Consider the following 17,618-nt stretch of genomic DNA (forward strand, 5'->3'; position numbering starts at 1 on the left):
AAAGTAAAAGGATTCGTGAGAGGGTTTTGGGAAGGCCAGGAAACCCAACTCTCTTTAGAAATTGTAACAATGCAGAATCTTTTTTTATTATCCTTATTTATTATGACCCGCTGCAAGGTGGGAATGCAGCCGCCCTTCACAGGCAATTTCTGATGTCCAGAGAGTTGTCTGACATGGTACACTCTGAGCGGAAGAAGAAGGGTTTATATATCGTTCAGCCGTTGAATGAGGTCCTTGAAACTCAAACAGATTTGAATTTTATCGCAAAGAATTACTTGTATCTTCCAGCTGAAAACGTACTGAAAATAAACCAGCGGGATACAGTTGTTATTAAAAGTATTGAAAGTTCAACCCAGCGATCTGTTAAATACGAAGTAAAATGAAACTCCTCGAAGGTAGGTGGGAAGGACCATTAAGAAAAAACAGGAGGGGCGGTAAGCAGGTGTCCTGCAGTATGCACCACCGTGAGAACCTCGCGCTCCTCCCGTATGAAATGCAATGGATATTAAGAAAATACATTTTATTAATGCAATATCATTTCCTTAAATGAAATTAGACGTTAATCTTATTAATAACGAGTTTATAGAGAGGTTAATGCTATAAAAAAATCATTCCTTGACTTGTTTTGACCCCCAATGAATTTCATGGCGCTGTGACCTGCAGTCCCTTGCATTGAAATCGCCCTCGACCATAGGGTCGAAAATCCCCCACTTTGTAATAGAAACATGAACCTTAGTGGCTACGAATTTCTCGAGCTATGGTTGCTGGCACCTTCGTGGATGCAGATGCATTATATTGCAGAGGTGACTGCAATGTTGGTGCAGTGTTGACAGGTTAGTGGCGGAGAGTGGAACTGAGGATGAGCTGTTGAATTTTCGGAAGGATTTCTCCTTCATTTCGAAACTGGAAGGGATATACAAAGGTTAGTAGGTTAGGATTTTTTTGCTTTCCTGTTCGGGTCATGTGCATTTTAGTTCAAAGTTTACTAATATACATACATACAATATATATATATATATATATATATATATATATATATATATATATATATATATATATATATATATATATATATATATATTGTACATACATATATATAAATATATATATATATATATATATATATATATATATATATATATATATATAAATATATATAAATATATATATATATATATATATATATATATATATATATATATATATATATATATATAATATATGTGTATATATATACCTACATATTAGCATATGTGTGTGTGTGTATACAACAAGTTTGTGGTGTTCACTTATAATAAAAAAATTGTGTATATTCAGCTCTGAAATTTAAAGTGGTGCCAGGTGAATGCAATAATGGCTTGTATGTGTGTAGGTAACATGCAACATGCATTATGTTCACAACGCCATACATGTCTTTATTATATATATGTGTGTGTGTGTATACGTAAGTTGTGTGTTCAACTTATAATAAAAAATTGTGTATATTCAGCTCTGAAATTTTAAATTAGTTGTAGGTGAATGTGTAATATTGGCTTGTATGTGTGTATGTATGTCTGTATGCATTATGTTCACCAACGCCATAATCCGCTGATGTGAATACCTGTTGGAAAATACTCAGTAATCATAAAAGAGGGAAGAATATTTTTATTTCTTTTGAAAATTCAGGTTATATTCTCTCGTCATTATTATACTTTTGGGAAATTACTTTTTTTTTTATTTGCCATTAATTTCCAATTTTTGGTGTGTGGGTGTGTGGGGTGGGGGCATAGAAAACGGAAGTATGGACTGAGGTACCTCAGGGCAAATTTCCCCAAAATATTTAAAAACATGAAAAAGATAAAGTACAAAAAAAAAAAAAATAATTACATTTTTATGTCTGTAATTCATAACCATGCATACACTTTGATAATGATGCTTAAGTATTATCGTTGTTCTAACTATACCTTCTTGTATTGCGTTCGGTATCCAACCAATCAGAACGTGTGGTCAGGCTTGGTGGGAATAACAAAAAGAAATTATAAAAACTGGCATTCCCTGATGGCGCATTTCTACGTCCGATTCCCTGAGAATGTCTGTCAGAAGTGATTAGGAAACGGATATTGACATTAATACATAGTAGTGTTCTCCAACAATTATCAAAATTTGTCTTTGTTCTGACGATTTCTCATCGCCTGAAAAACAATATTTCATTGAGTACCCTTTTTTTAGAAACATCAACTCACTTCCAGTCCATCTCAGGAAAGCATTCGGATGCTGGCTTTGGCTTAAGCTAAGAGTAAACCTCCCTCGTCCCCAGAAATCTTTGCTGCATTTTCCTATTCGATTGGAGTCGAAAGTTTTCAATGGATCTTTTGCAGTTCTGAATTGATTTTCCCACGTGACGTCACCTGATTATCTCTCTCTCTCTCTCTCTCTCTCTCTCTCTCTCTCTCTCTCTCTCTCTCTCTCTCTCGATGCAGGGTTTTCGGACAGTCTCTCTTAGTTATAGAGGTAAAGCGATACACTCGGCTGTTAATGAGAGCAACTGTTTTAAGTAAAATTTGAGGAAGAAGGTTAAAATTTCCTTATTGTGTATTTTTTTTTTTTTTTATAAGTACCAATATTTTGCCTTTTTATTTGTGATACTTTTAGTCTACATGCTTTATTATCATTAGAATTATTTTTTTTAATATCATAGTCATTTGAATACTACTACTATTATTATTATTATTATTATTATTATTATTATTATTATTATTATTATTATTATTATTATTACGTCAAATAGAGTCGCGTTTCTTCATTAAACCGAAGTCCTAATTCTTAATTAATCCTTATCATAGTTCACACTGATCGTGTATATAAAAAAAACTACGAATTGTATGCAAAAATATATTTCAAATTCTTTATAAAAAAGAGATTCACCGGCCATAAGTAAAACTAGAGTCTATTAATCTTTTATAGCCTTCTCACCCTTATCAGACACAGATACGTTTTGTTGCACTGACAATTGCAATATTGACGTAGGTGATGTGGATAAAAGGTTAGGGAAAGGATGCAAAATTGATATGTCAGTTTTAAAGAAGAAGATCTGTTGCTGTGACAGCTCGTCGCCAGTTTTGTAAACAAAACAAGTAAATAAGTTTTTTCGGCGCAATCAAGTTTTCTGTATAGCGCATAATGTTGTATGAAACTCTCAGCCACAGCCCATGAAACTCTCAACCGCGGCTCATGAAACTTTCAGACACAGCCCAGTGGTGGCCTGTGTTTTGGCACCTATAGCGGTGCCTGACGCAAGATCATGGCTAACTTTAACCTTAAATAGAATAAAAACTACCGAAGCTAGAGGGCTGCAATTTGGTATGTTTGATGATTGGAGGGTGGGTAACCAAAGTACCAATTAGCAGCCCTCTAGCCTCAGTAGTTTTTAAGATCTGAGGGCGGACAGAAAAAGTGCGGACGGACAGACATCTCAATAGTTTTCTCTCACAGAAAACTAAAACAAGAGATTTCAACGATGACGGATGAATTTGAGCTGTGGCAAACGACAGCTGGTTTTGACTGATTTTGATTCGATTTCATGGCCTTGAATATAGGCTAAACATTAGCATTATGAAGGGCAACAGGTCACAACAGTAAGGTGATAAAGATACCACTTTCGACCTTAAACCCCACAAGCTGTGAAACTACAAAAGTCTTCAAATCTGATTGGCTATTTCCTCAACAAAGCTAACCAATCACGTGCCAGGGGATGCAATTCGAGGGCGTGGCTTAGCGTATAAGCAAATAACGAGATGAGCAAAAAGCCGGCAATTGCAAACCACGTGCATTGATTGTTCGATTGCATTATTCTGTCATGATAAATTTCCAGTTGTCCATATCATTAAGTGACTTCAATGAATTAATATTTTACTATTCACTTAATTTTTATTGATATTCTAAGTAGCATATACATTGCTATAACCTGTTGAGCTTTGGGGTGAATAACTGATAGAAAATACAAGTCAATCAATTTCGAGGGAAAGGATTCGGATGCCGGCACCGACTTAGGACAACATGGGAGCTGAAAGCCGCTGGAAAATCTTCGATGCATTTCCCCATTGAAATGATGTTGAAAGTTTTCAATGGATCAGTTGCATTACTGAGCCAGTTTTCCCACGTGACGTCATCAGAGAAAGTTTTTTTTTATTAGTGTTTTTATTAGTTGCAGTTACCTGGCTTTGCTGAGTAACTTCATGCATCACATGTTATTGCATACGTTGTTATAAGTCTCTGTTGCATTACGTTGTTCTAGGTATTATATTTCACACACACACACACATACATATATATATATATATATATATATATATATATATATATATATATATATATATATATATATATATGTACATATATATATATATAAATATATGTATATATATTTATACATATATATATATATATACATATAATATATATATATATATATATATATATATATATATATATATATATATATATATATATATATACTATATATATATATATATATATATATATATATTCAATATCTTAAGATGGAAAAAATATGATTACTATTTTACTATTTCGCATAATTGAACTAATTATGCTAACATCAAACAGCTTCCGAATGCAGATGAGAGGACTACTCTCATCCCTCATCTTGACTGGCTCTTACTAAGGTACATCCAACCAATCACGATGAAGGGCTGTCGTTATGGGCGGAGTCTGAGTAAGTAAAAAAAATCTGTGCGCAAAAAATTCACGTTTCATACAACGTGCATTGACTGTCTTCGGTTTCGTGCAACTTGTTTCAATTATCCGCTTCTTTATGTAGATTAAAGTGCTAATGAATTTTGATTTCAAGCATTTTCGGGAATATTTGTTTAATTTATCTGTATTCTTACTAATAGGAATACTTTTCACTTTTCTCAAATGTTTTAGGATTAAATTTATTTAAAGGATCTAGCTTGAAAGAAACGTTTCGGACATCGGCCATGGCTTAGGCTTTACTCTGGGGGTTTCACCCAGTGAAAATCTTGGTTGCATTTTCCATTGAAATGACGCAGAGAAATTTCAATGGATCAGTTCTGGTCTGAGCTAATAACTGCCGTGACGTCATTTCGATACCCTGCCTTCTCTTTTGCAGCGACACCAGGGGAATGCAATGCTCTCAAACGGGCCGATGTCTGGTTGACTTTGCAGAAGCGAGAGTCCAACAAGAGTTTTAGTCTATAATATGAATCATATAATTGGTATAAGTTATTATTACTAAATCGAGCCTTTGCAATTATAAAATGAAGCAACTTTGCAATTGAAAAGAATATATAAGTCCTTCAAGGAGTTCCTAGGAATAAGCGTAGGATGGAAAAAGGTTCAAAAGAAAGTTTAAGGGTCCTACTAGATGTACATATAGGGATATGCGTAGGATCGATGAAGTATAAGAAGGTGGTTTAAGAATCCTGCAAGGAGTACCTAGGAATAAGCGTAGGATGGGAGAGGGCTGAAAAGAAGGTTTAAGAGTCCCACAAGGAGTACCTAGGAATAAGCCTAGGATGGACGAAGGGTGCAAAGAAGTTTTAAGAATCCTACAAGAAGTAACTAGGAATAAACGTAGGATGGACGAAAGTTGCGAAGATTTAAGAATCCTACAAGAAGTAATGAGATAAACAGTAGGATTGACGAAGGAACCTCAAATGTTCAGCAAAGGATCCTAACAGCTTTTTTAGGATTATTGCAAGATAAAATCTAAGCGAAAGGTGTCACGATGTATTAACGAAAAAGGATTTGCAAGAAACTTGATTTATCTATTATTGGAAAGGATTGTAAAGAAGTGTTCTATTCGCATTAATGGAAACGGTTACCAACTAAGTGTTCTTTTTGTTACTGGAAAGGGTTGCAACAAAAGATTCTTTAGGTAATCCTGTAATGGGTTGCAACGAAGGGTTCTTTCGGTAATATTGTAATGGGTTGCAACGAAGGGTTCTTTCGGTAATATTGTAATGGGTTGCAACGAAGGGTTCTTTCTGTAACCTTGTAAAGGGTTGCAACGAAGGGTTCATTCGGTAATATTGTAATGGGTTGCAGCGAAGGGTTCTTTCGGTAACCTTGTAAAGGGTTGCAACGAAGGGTTCATTCGGTAATATTGTAAAGGGTTGCAGCGAAGGGTTCTTTCGGTAATACTGTAAAGGGTTGCAACGAAGGGTTCTTTCGGTAATATCGTGTAAGAAGGTAAACACAAAGGTTCTTTCGGTAATATCGTAAAGGGTTGCAACGAAGGGTTCTTTCGGTATTATTGTAAAGGGTTGTAAAGAAGAGTTCTTTGGGTAATACTGTGAAGGGTTGCAAAGAAGGGCTCTTTCGGTAATATTCTAAAGGGTTGCAACTTAAGGTTTTTTCAGTAATATTGTAAAAGCTTGTAAAGAGGGTTTCCTCCGGTAATATTCTAAAGGTTGCAATGAAGTTTCTTTGTAATGTTTTAAACTGTTACAATAGAGAGTGCTTTTTACAATGATTCGCAGGGTTGCAGTGAATAAGCTTCTCGCATTGTGAAAAGGGTCGCAACGAATGGTTGTTCCTGCATTCCTAAAAAAGGGTTGCAACGAGGGTTTCACTCCCGCCTAGTTACGAAGGGTTACAAACACCTTTGCACAGGGTTGCCGCGTACTCCAATTTATAGTTGGAAGGGTTGTAAAAAAAAAAGGGTTGACGTACTGTAACCAACCGACGAAGCCAATGGAGGAAAAAAAAGCGTTGCATGAGGTTATATATATATATATATTTTTTTACGGAAGAGGAGAAAATATGCAGTTTTAAGTTATTTTTCTTTAATATTAATAAATTCCTTAAGAGATATTACTCAGATGTTAATCAGATGTGTTGCTACAAATCAGCATTACCCCATTTCCTACTAAAAAAGAGCAAAATAGGAAGGCAGATAAGTGCAAAGAATAGAGGTAGAAATAACTGGCAATATGATAAAAGAAGAAGAAGAAGAAGAAGAAGAAGAAGAAGAAGTAACTTGGAATAAGATTAACCATGCAAGCTGCAGATTATGCAATGAAGCGTAGACAAGAGACACATGCAAAAAATATCCGAGGATGTGAAGAGAGAGAGAGAGAGAGAGAGAGAGAGAGAGAGAGAGAGAGAGAGAGACCATTCTGGGTACTGGGAACAATGCAACTTCACTTTTTTTCCATTTTTTTCAGTCCATTAGGGTAACCCATGGATTTTTGTTCCCATACGAACAATTTGCAAGTAGTATTTTGGTTTGCCAGAGGAACAACACAGAGGTCTTTCTGTATCTGGTATCCATTGCAACTTTGATTCTTGTGTAAATCCAACCTTTTTCTCATTATGTGTTTTTAAGATTTTTTTAAGCACTTTCAGTTCCATTTTGTAAAAGGATTCGAGTAAAGACAGTGACTGCTGGAATATATCAAAGGCTTCTTCATTCCAGAGTATTCTTATAGTTTCCTGTTCATTAAAGAGACGTCGAGTTTACCTTCTCCAGATCTGACAAATGTTTCTGCACGACAGAGTTCGATGAAGACAAGTCTTTCGTCAGTGATCTGACGTACTAGATACAAAGTACAGAAACGATTGCTTTGAAGGCGCTCTTTCATATCTTCGACGATTCGAAATGAGAGGTGCCAAGTTATGAAGGCATGAATGCTTTGAAGACGCGCCTTGAGGAAACCTTAAAGGCACACTTTGATGTGGATCGCTCTTGTCTTGATGGTGTAAAGTCTGATAAAAATAGGAAAATTGTTGGATGAATGCCTTTGGTAATGGTTGATACTGAGAGTATAATCTGTTAGGTGAATAGTACCTAAGGTTCAATACTGTGTTTGGTACAGGTCTTAATAAATGAGAGAGCTTTAGTTAGGTTTTGTTAAGTAATGATTCCAATAACCTTAAATTTATGGGCTAAGATTCTGTCGGATAAGTCTAGAGTCTCATGATGCTCTCAGATGGATGAGCACCAATTAAAATTTCCTCCTGTAGTCGAAGGCTTCAGCAGCTGAAGTCTCAGGGAGCAACGTAGGTAGCACTGCCATTCTCAGCCTTCTTGAATATTTGATATTTCCCAAAAGCTCAAGAAACCTCGACACTTGCCGAAAAACCACAACTGATTCCCCTGAGGGTAGCGAAGCGTTCTGCAAGTTTCTGAGATAAGATGCAAGGGGAATCTCCTTCACCTACAGCATCCACCACCCTCCCTCCTTCCTCTTCCTCTTCTCCCCTTCCTCTTCCTCTCCTCCCAACACACCCTCCCCTACCCTCCAAGAGCAGCACCAACAAGAAATGCAAAGGGGAAAAAATATATATATAAAATGCGGCTAGGAATTTGAACACAGGTGGCTGCCGCTGCTGTTCTGTTATGGTAATGCACTTGCAGGGATTCATATGCAGATGGCCCATATTCACGAGGGACAGAGACAGAGCCAGGTAGAAAGAGGCGGGGGAAGGGCGGGCTGAGAAAAAGGACCCTCCTTCCTGCCTATGCCCTTGCAAAAAAAAAAAAAAAAAAAAAGACCTAATGGGACGCGCATACAAGACAGACGAAAGGCTTTGCCCAATTTTTTCTCCTTTTTCTGATCCTGTTTAGAAAAGAGAATGTCCTGGAAGACTACTGTTGCAAAGAACACTGTTGCTTACAAAGCGACCGCAGACTCTGACTGCGAGTCACTGATTTGTGCGAATGTACTACAGCAGTTTGTACATTGTGAGAAAGAGGAGGTTTTCGACCAGCGCGGTTAGTTTGGTTGACTGCGCTCTTAATGCGCACAATAGGCGCCGATAATACAAGACATACGGGATCTTTTGGAATGACTCAGTGCTCAGTACAGTAGTCTTCCCGTCATACAAGATCTTGTGGTTGACTGCGCTCTTAATGCGCACAATAGGCGCCGATAATACAAGACATACGGGATCTTTTGGAATGACTCGGTGCTCAGTACATAGTCTTCCCGTCATACAAGACCTTGATTTTGGAACATTTTTTTATTAGATGGGCTGGCGTCACAGGAACATCGGTCATCGTCTTCTAATTTGGCGAAAGAAATTGCCTAATTATTCGCTTAATTATGAAAAGGAAGCACTTTCGAAAACGAAAGCCGTACAGAAAATAAACATTTTAAATAGTGACAGATATAACGAAATAATAATTTAGTACAATTTAATTTGAAAAACGGGGATTCAGAATAGAAACCATATATTTTGTCATGAAAAGAAGGGAAAAATATGAGTATATATAAAAGATAAAAATCTATTTCAGTCGTAGGAAAATGAGAACTGAAAAAAAAATGGTATGATGTAGAAATAAGTGAAAAAGATACATAAGGGAAGAGAGTAATAATCCAGTATAATTTTGAGAAAATATGAAGAAACGAATTGACACTGTATTTTAAGATAAAAATAAAAGACAATCCTATACATTTCTCTGAAATAAGATACCATACTTAACAACACGAACTGACATCATTCATTCCATCCTGGACGGCAATAATCCTCCAATCCGATAAGCATCCCGCTGGCGTGAAACCGACCGGAAGAGATCCGAGTCGACGTAGGTAATCCTTAGGCGTAGCAGGATGAATTAGGATTCGATAGGATATCGTATAGAATCACGTTGTCCTCTCCGTCTCCGTCTCTCGGACAGGTATCTAATCTGACGGTTATTGCTAGAGGAGGAAGGATTCTCTCAATACTTTGTTTGAAGGTTCCTAAGATCTTATTTCTGCTGGTACTTTAGGCATTACGGAGGTTTTACCGCTGTGCTCTTGGTCGTCTTCCTATCCTCCTCCTCCTCCTCCTCCTCCTCCTCCTCCTCCTCCTCCCCTCCACCTCTCATCCCCTCACCTTCCTCCCCCCCAAAAGGCATGTAAATTATAACTGGGTGTGACGATTTTTTAATAAATGGAATCTCTCTTTCCTCCTCCTCCTCCTCCTCCTCCTCCTCCTCCTCCCTCCCCTCCTCCTCTCCTCCCTCCTCCCCTCCTCTTCCTCCCCTCCTCCTCCTCCCCTCCTCCTCCTCCTCCTCCTCCTCCTCCTCCTCCTCCACTCTCACCCCCCTTCTCTCCGCAAAATGTGTAAATTATAGCTGGATGTGACTGATTTTTTATGACAATTGAATCTATTTATTTTATCTGATTATATTCATTACTGCATGCAATTATATACTTAAGATGAGTAAATGTCACACAGATAGATCAATAGTTAGAGAAGAACCAATTTACAATTTTTTTAGAAATTAGTTTTTTTTTTAAACTGCGCTTCCTTAAACTTAGTGAGAAACTTATTGTAAAATAAAAAGAACAGCCAGTATGAAGGTACACATAAAATAATATCCAGTAACATTTCAACTCTAAACTTTCAACTGAGTCAGTCGAAAACGACCGAAAATAAGTGGAACAGAAAGGACCTCAAAATAAGAAGGGGGTAGCAGGTGCCCTTGTGAATCCCGCCTCATGGGAACAACATTTTTTACATTGAAATGTGCTTTTATTTATGATTATAACTTGTGTTGTCGCCATTTTTTTTATTTGTAATGTGCTTTTATTTATAATTATAACTTATGTTATTTTAAGCTTTGGTCCTGTTATTGAAGAAATGGGAAAAAAATATCATAACCAAAAAGATGACACGTTAAAAAAAATATTTTTTAGTTTTGATGTAGAGTTAATTTTATTTGCATGATTCATTTATATATCTTATATCTTTGATCGTTTAATATATGAAGTGGTTATAAATTATTAAAGTTGATGAAGACATACCTCCATAATATAACAGAGGAAACAGCAATAAAGTATTATAATGGGTGAAGTCATACCAAGATTTTTTGATTTTTTTCACAGATACACCTGCAGTCCCTCGCACTGTGCAACCGCATTCCCGAAAACACCTCCAACAGCATGATTGCATTCCCAAAAACACTACCAACAGCAAGACTGCATTCCCGGAAAACCTCCAACGGCAAGACCGCATTCCCAAAAACACCTCCAACAGCAAGACCATATTCCCGAAAACACCTCCAACGACAAGACTGCATCCCCGAAAACGCCTCCAACAGCAAGACCACATTCCCGAAAACACCTCCAACAGCAAGACCGCATTCCCGAAAACACCTCCAACAGCATGACCACATTCCCGAAAACGCCTCCAACAGCATGACCGCATTCCCGATCACACCTCCAACAGCATGACCGCATTCCTGAAAAAACCTCCAACAGCAAAACCCCATTCCCGAAAACATCTCCAACAGCAAGGGCGAAAATTGCCAAGAACCAAATTGGTCTTGACCCTGAATTACTCCTCCGGAAACGGGAGAACTGTTCAGCGGCACCACGGCAGGTGCAGATGCATCGCATTGCAGAGCTGAATGCAATGGCGATGCAGCAGTGCGGACGTACCCGTGGCCAACGGAAGAACTGGAGGTTTTGTCTACTGAGGTGGTCGTGGATTTCACAGAAGGTGAGTCAGGGGATGCTTAATAATCGATAGGTTTTGTGTAATTTGTATAGAAGTGATATGAAAAGCAACTGCTAAATACTTACTCACACACACACACAACACATACATATATCCATACATACACATATTTATATATATATATATATATATATATATATATATATACATATACATATATATATATATATATATATATATATGTATATATGTAAAAAAAAGAAATTACCTTATGTATGTATGTATGTATACATCTATGTATGTATATGTGCATATGTACCGTAGCTTTTGTTAGCTATTTGGCATTGTTCTTCATGACAGAAGTTGCTATTTGGAATTGCTCTTCATTAGTTCAAATCAGAAACAAGAACAAAAGGTATATCATCCGCAACCATTGTCATAGCATAAATAACAAATAAATAATAATATAAATGAATATACATATAAAATATATATTATATATTTTTTCTTACATGAGAAATAGTTTCTTAGTATTTCTCTATGATTGCTTAACATTCTCAGATATCCTTTTCCTTTGCATTTCGCTGTATGTTTCATATTTTCATCAAAGCAGTATTCATGAAAACTAGAATTCTGATATGCATTTATTGGTAGACAGATTTTAAACTCCCATTTTCTTTAGAATACTTAAAAAACCCCAGATCGAACGAATCAGCTTAAATGCATAACGTCATGCTAAAATCACCCTTATTATCTTTGCCACTGAACTACATAAATTATCCTACCTGAGTGGTCAATTCCGAACCCTATCTAGCCAATCACGGTGAAGTACGGTGACGCTCTGGGCGGGGCGAGTGGAGCTGTATTGTAACCTAAGCAAAAAAACAGAATCCCTGTACAAAATGCATTGACAGTGTTCGATTCTTTGAATTGCAAGTTTCTGATCGTCAGTTAATGCCATATCATGATATATTTGAACAGCTCAAAATGCAAAATTCAGGTAAAAAAAAAGTCTAATTTAACTAAATTCAGATAAATCACCCCCAACTTCACGCAACAAAAACCTACAATATGTAAAATGATCCATTTGTATCAACCTCAATAAAGCCTTCGAACACTGGCACTGGCTTCTGCCTAGTGCTCTCGGCGTCCTCTCAGGAAATCTTCGGTGCATTTCCCCATTGAGATGATGCTGGAAGTTTTCAATGAATTACTTGCATTCCTGGGTCCTGTTTCCCACGTGACGTCATAGGTGTGCGTCATACGTTTGCGAAAGGACCGTACGAGTTTTAGGTTCATTTTAGATGTACTGAGCTTCCATACATACATTCTTACATATACACATACACACATACACACACACACACACACACACACACTCATATATATATATATATATATATATATATATATATATATATATATATATATATATACATATCTGTTTCTGAATGTCATTCCTAGTTTGTATGCATGAAGGCACTAAAATGCTAAATGCTTGCATACATAAACTGCTATTCAAAGTATGTATGTGAGTGAGAGAGAGAAGAGAGAGAGAGAGAGAGAGAGAGAGAAGAGAGAAGACTTTCACAATCTGTATGCAAATAGCTTTTATGTTAATAGAGGTCTCGTGGAATGTGTGATGTCACAGCTAATTAAAGGGGAGATTTTGAGAGCAGAATAATAATAATAATAATAATAATAATATGTATAATAATAATAATAATAATAATAATAATAATAATAATAATAATAAAACGCAATAAATAATAAACAAGCAAAATTAATAACACATGAATAATAATAGTAAAATTTATCGCAAATGCCAGAAGTGATAATTATGAAAAAGAATATTCAATAATAATATTTAATAATCGATCAGAAAATAATATGAGATCATCTAAATTCTTGTGCACTGGTCTCAGGACGATATGGTAGAAGAAGGTTGTTGCGTGGGGTTGAGGGAGGGGGGGAGTTGGAGGGGGGTCTCAGAGTGGGGTTGGGTTGTGAAGGGGGTTGGGAAGGGGTTTATTCCAATGGAAGGAAATCGAAAGGCCAGAGTCATTAACCATTGCAGCTGGCTGCTTTTCAAGAGTAGAGAGAGAGAGAGAGAAACCAGAGAAGAAAAAGACAGGAAGAGAGAGAGAGACTAGAAGAAAGAGAGGGCTAGAAGAAGAAGGAAGAGAGAGAGACTAGAAGAAAGACAGGAAGAAAGAGAGAGAGACTAGAAGAAAGACAGGGAAGAAAGAGAGAGAGACTAGAAGAAAGACAGGAAGAAAGAGAGAGAGACTAGAAGAAAGACAGGAAGAAAGAGAGAGAGAGACATGAAGAAAGAGAGATAGACTAGAAAGACAGGAAGAAAGAGAGAGACTGGAAGAAAGGAGAAGAAAGAGACTAGAAAAGACAGGAAGAACTAGGAAGAACAGAAGAGAGAGGGGCCAGCTAAGAAGAGAAGACTGGAAGAAAGAGAGAGACTAGAAGAAAGACTGGAAGAAAGAGAGAGAGACTAGAAGAAAGACTGGAAGAAAGAGAGAGAGACTAGAAGAAAGACTGGAAGAAAGAGAGAGAGACTAGAAGAAAGACTGGAAGAAAGAGAGAGAGACTAGAAGAAAGACAGGAAGAAAGAGAGAGAAAGCCAGGAAGAAAGAGAGGGCTAGAAGAAAGACAGGAAGAAAGAGAGACTAGAAGAAAGACTGGAAGAAAGAGAGAGACTAGAAGAAGACAGAGGAAGAAGAGACTAGAAAGAAAAAACAGGAAGAAAGAAAACTAGAAGAAAGACAGGAAGAAAGAAAGAAGAAAAGACAGGAAGAAAGAGAGAGAGAAAGACTAGAAGAAAGACTGGAAGAAGAGAGAAACTAGAAGAAAGACAGAAGAAAGAGAGATAGAGAAGATGGCAAGAAGAAAGACTAGGAAGAAGAAAAAGAGGAGACTAGAAAAAGACAGGAAGAAAGAGAGAAACTAGAAGAAAGACAGGAAGAAAGAGAGAAGACTAGAAGAAAGAGGCAGGAAGAAGAAAGAGACAGACAGAAAGACAGAAGAAAGAAGAGAGAAAGACTATTAGAGAGAGAGCAGGAAGAGACAAGCAGACAGACAGAGAGGCATTGACAGAAAGACAGACAGACAGAAGATTGACACCATTAGGAAAAAACAATTTTCATTGGAAAGTCTTAAACCTAAGATTGAATAAGAATCAATGTTTATAAAAAAAAAAAAAGTTATGCTGTAACATTCTAATACAAATTTTAGAAAAATTACAGTAAAATAAAAATAAAAGTATCCAAATTTAGATTAAGACTGCAAAAAAAAGATTTTACCAATCAATTCACGCGATTTTTTGCACAAAACGAAACTTGCGTTAACTTTACTGCCCAGTGATTGATTCAAGCAGTGGTTTTAACCTTAAACCTGTACTTTGGGTGCGAAATTTTTAGGGCATGATGCCCAGTGCAATGGTAATATATTTACTATACATTTATCATATGTTTGTATTGTATTTATCATGGATGCGGGTACAGGAACCACCGCATTGAAGGGTGGTTAAAACTGACTATCAATTCCCGTAGAGTTATGCAGTTGCAACTGAAACTGTCCCACAACTTACGTTCAGCTGTCTCTCTCTCTCTCTCTCTCTCTCTCTCTCTCTCTCTCTCTCTCTACACACACACACACACACACAACACAAACAAAGGCACTTAAAAACAAAAAATTATCTCACACATTCCCAGATTGTCCATATAAACACATTCACATTCTCTCTCTCTCTCTCTCTCTCTCTCTCTCTCTCTCTCTCTCTCTCTCTCTCTCTCTCTCTCATCCTAGTAACAGAGTAGCAATTAATATCGTCTTTTTTATACAATGCACAGAAAAATTAAAATTAACCTTAAAACAAAATATCGTCTTTATTTTAATTCTCCATGATAATGTTTGAGAATCACGAGTATTAAGGAGAGAGAGAGAGAGAGAGAGAGAGAGAGAGAGAGAGAGAGAGAGAGAGAGAGAGATTTTCATTTAAATGCACTGAAGATTTTATATATATAAAGTCTAAATCCATTCTTCGGGGAATGCGAAAATCAACCTTACTGTCTTGCAGTAAATTCATTCGTCGAACGACCCACGTGATTGGCCCTCACCTCATTTCACTGACCAATCACAACCAAGCAGGTCCTAGATGAAATGCAGAACAGGAGAGGGAACGGATTCCTCTTACATTAAAATCGTCCGATTCCCTTCGTTCTGGAAAACAGAAGGTTCCAAATCCGTGACGCGCGATCAGGAACTTGGGATTATTATCAAAATAAGGAATAAGCAAATAGAGATCATTTCAAATAGAGGGCTAATCAACCTTAAAGGTAACTAACACTGATATAATTTTCATTATCTCGAAGCCGAAGTCACCACGCGCGGCTCCGAACAGTCGTGGGATTCTGCAACGTCTCAGGTAGTGAAATCTCGCCTGCATTTTCTCATTCATTCCGAGGGTAAAGTTTTCAAAGGATTTCTTACGCAAATTACATTCGGTTCTCACAATGGTCAACTGAGCGTTGAGACTCGGTGATCGTAGAGAAATCCAGAGAGATTTCCCTCTAGATTACTTGGTGAGACGGATTTACATGAGCAGTGGGATTTTTATTTGATTTTGTTGATTATTGGTCAGCTCTTTTATTATGAGTCTGTTTTAATAATAATTATTATTATTATTATTATTATTATTATTATTATTATTATTATTATTATTATTATTATTATTATTATTAACCCTTTTGAGTGTGTTGAACATCATGAGATCATGAACTTAGATTATACTCGACACAGATAAAAAAAAAAAACATCCTCTAGCAAGCCATATGCAGAAAAAGAGGGCGGAGCCAGCATCCTTCTCCACCTACGATTGGCTGGAAGGACTCCCTTTCCAACCAATAGCAAAGGAGTATGTAGGAGAGAGGGTGAAGTCGGCACCCAAACGTGGGAGGCAAAAAACGTGCATTACGGTATCCTTGCATTGAAACGTTCGATTCCTTGGCTTTGCCGTGGGAAATTTGACTTAGATGCGTTTCTAAACGTAGTTGGGGTCTGTAGGAGTGTGATATTGATAAGATTGTATAGCATAAAATGAGTTACAAAAATACAAACATGATAAATTCATAAGTAATTCCATGATTCTCAGCAAACAGGAATATCATGCACGCATTCGGATACTGGCCACGGACTCGGCTTGATACTTGGTACATCAGGTAGTAAAACTTGAGTGCATTTCTCATTCATCTGAAGACGAATCTTTTCAATGGTTTCGCTTGGTCATCCTCTTCGTCTTCTCACGAAAACGGTTTGAAGAAAGAGCTGATGGAATGGGTCTGTATGCAGACGAAATTGAGAAAGCTGTGAGTTGTAATTGGCACAACGTAATTAATTACATTAGGTATTTTAATTTAAATGGGATTTGAATTTGAACAACTTTTGACTGATGATACTTTCAGTTAACTGTAAATGAACAAATTTCTATATATTAAGGGAAGGTTTTTGTCACACAACGTAGTTAATTACACTAGGTATTTTTATTTAGCTGGGATTTGAATTTGAACAACTGTGACTGATAATAGATTAAGTTAATTGTAAATGAACAAATTTCTTTATATTAAGGGAAGGCTTTTGTCAGTCATAATCAAATCAAGTTATATCAATGATAAATTTTAAATAGAAAAAACCAAGAAATATAAAGTATTTATTGAGCCATGATAAACATTAAATAATGTAATTAAAAAATACAGAAAAATATAAAGTACATATATATACATATGGTCACTGTCATTAATTTGTTATATATATATATATCGTATATATATAATATATGTAATATTCAGTATATACATACATATATATATAATATATATATATATATGTATATATATATATATGTGTGTGAATATTGTGTATGTAAAACTGTTTAACAAAAACAAAACATTTTAAAAACTTAGACTTAGATCAATTATATGTACGTAGAAGCTGTTTAACAACAGCAAAAAATTTTAAAAACTACTTCGATCAATAAGCCATAGCATTTTGTAAAGTTCAGTGGAATCGTTCTTAAGAGACATATAGATTATCTAGACAGGAAATCTATTAAACAGTATATATATAACAAGAGGATAGAAAAAAAATCTTTTCCTGTAATCTATTTAGATAATATTCATTGATATGTGTAAGTA

General features: G+C 36.3%; 1 long non-coding RNA gene across 1 annotated transcript in view; it reads left to right on the forward strand.

Annotated features, from left to right (window-relative positions):
• The first annotated feature begins 817 nt into the window (after positions 1-817).
• The window catches only part of LOC136851426 (uncharacterized), a 19,302-nt gene continuing 2,501 nt past the window's right edge, over positions 818-17,618 (forward strand). The window contains exons 1-2 of the long non-coding RNA XR_010856877.1: positions 818-922; positions 10,842-11,457. This is a non-coding gene — a long non-coding RNA (uncharacterized lncRNA). The remainder of the gene's footprint in view (positions 923-10,841; positions 11,458-17,618) is intronic.

The sequence above is a fragment of the Macrobrachium rosenbergii genome, chromosome 23, assembly GCF_040412425.1.
Source record: "Macrobrachium rosenbergii isolate ZJJX-2024 chromosome 23, ASM4041242v1, whole genome shotgun sequence".
NCBI classification, from domain to species: Eukaryota; Metazoa; Arthropoda; class Malacostraca; order Decapoda; family Palaemonidae; genus Macrobrachium; species Macrobrachium rosenbergii.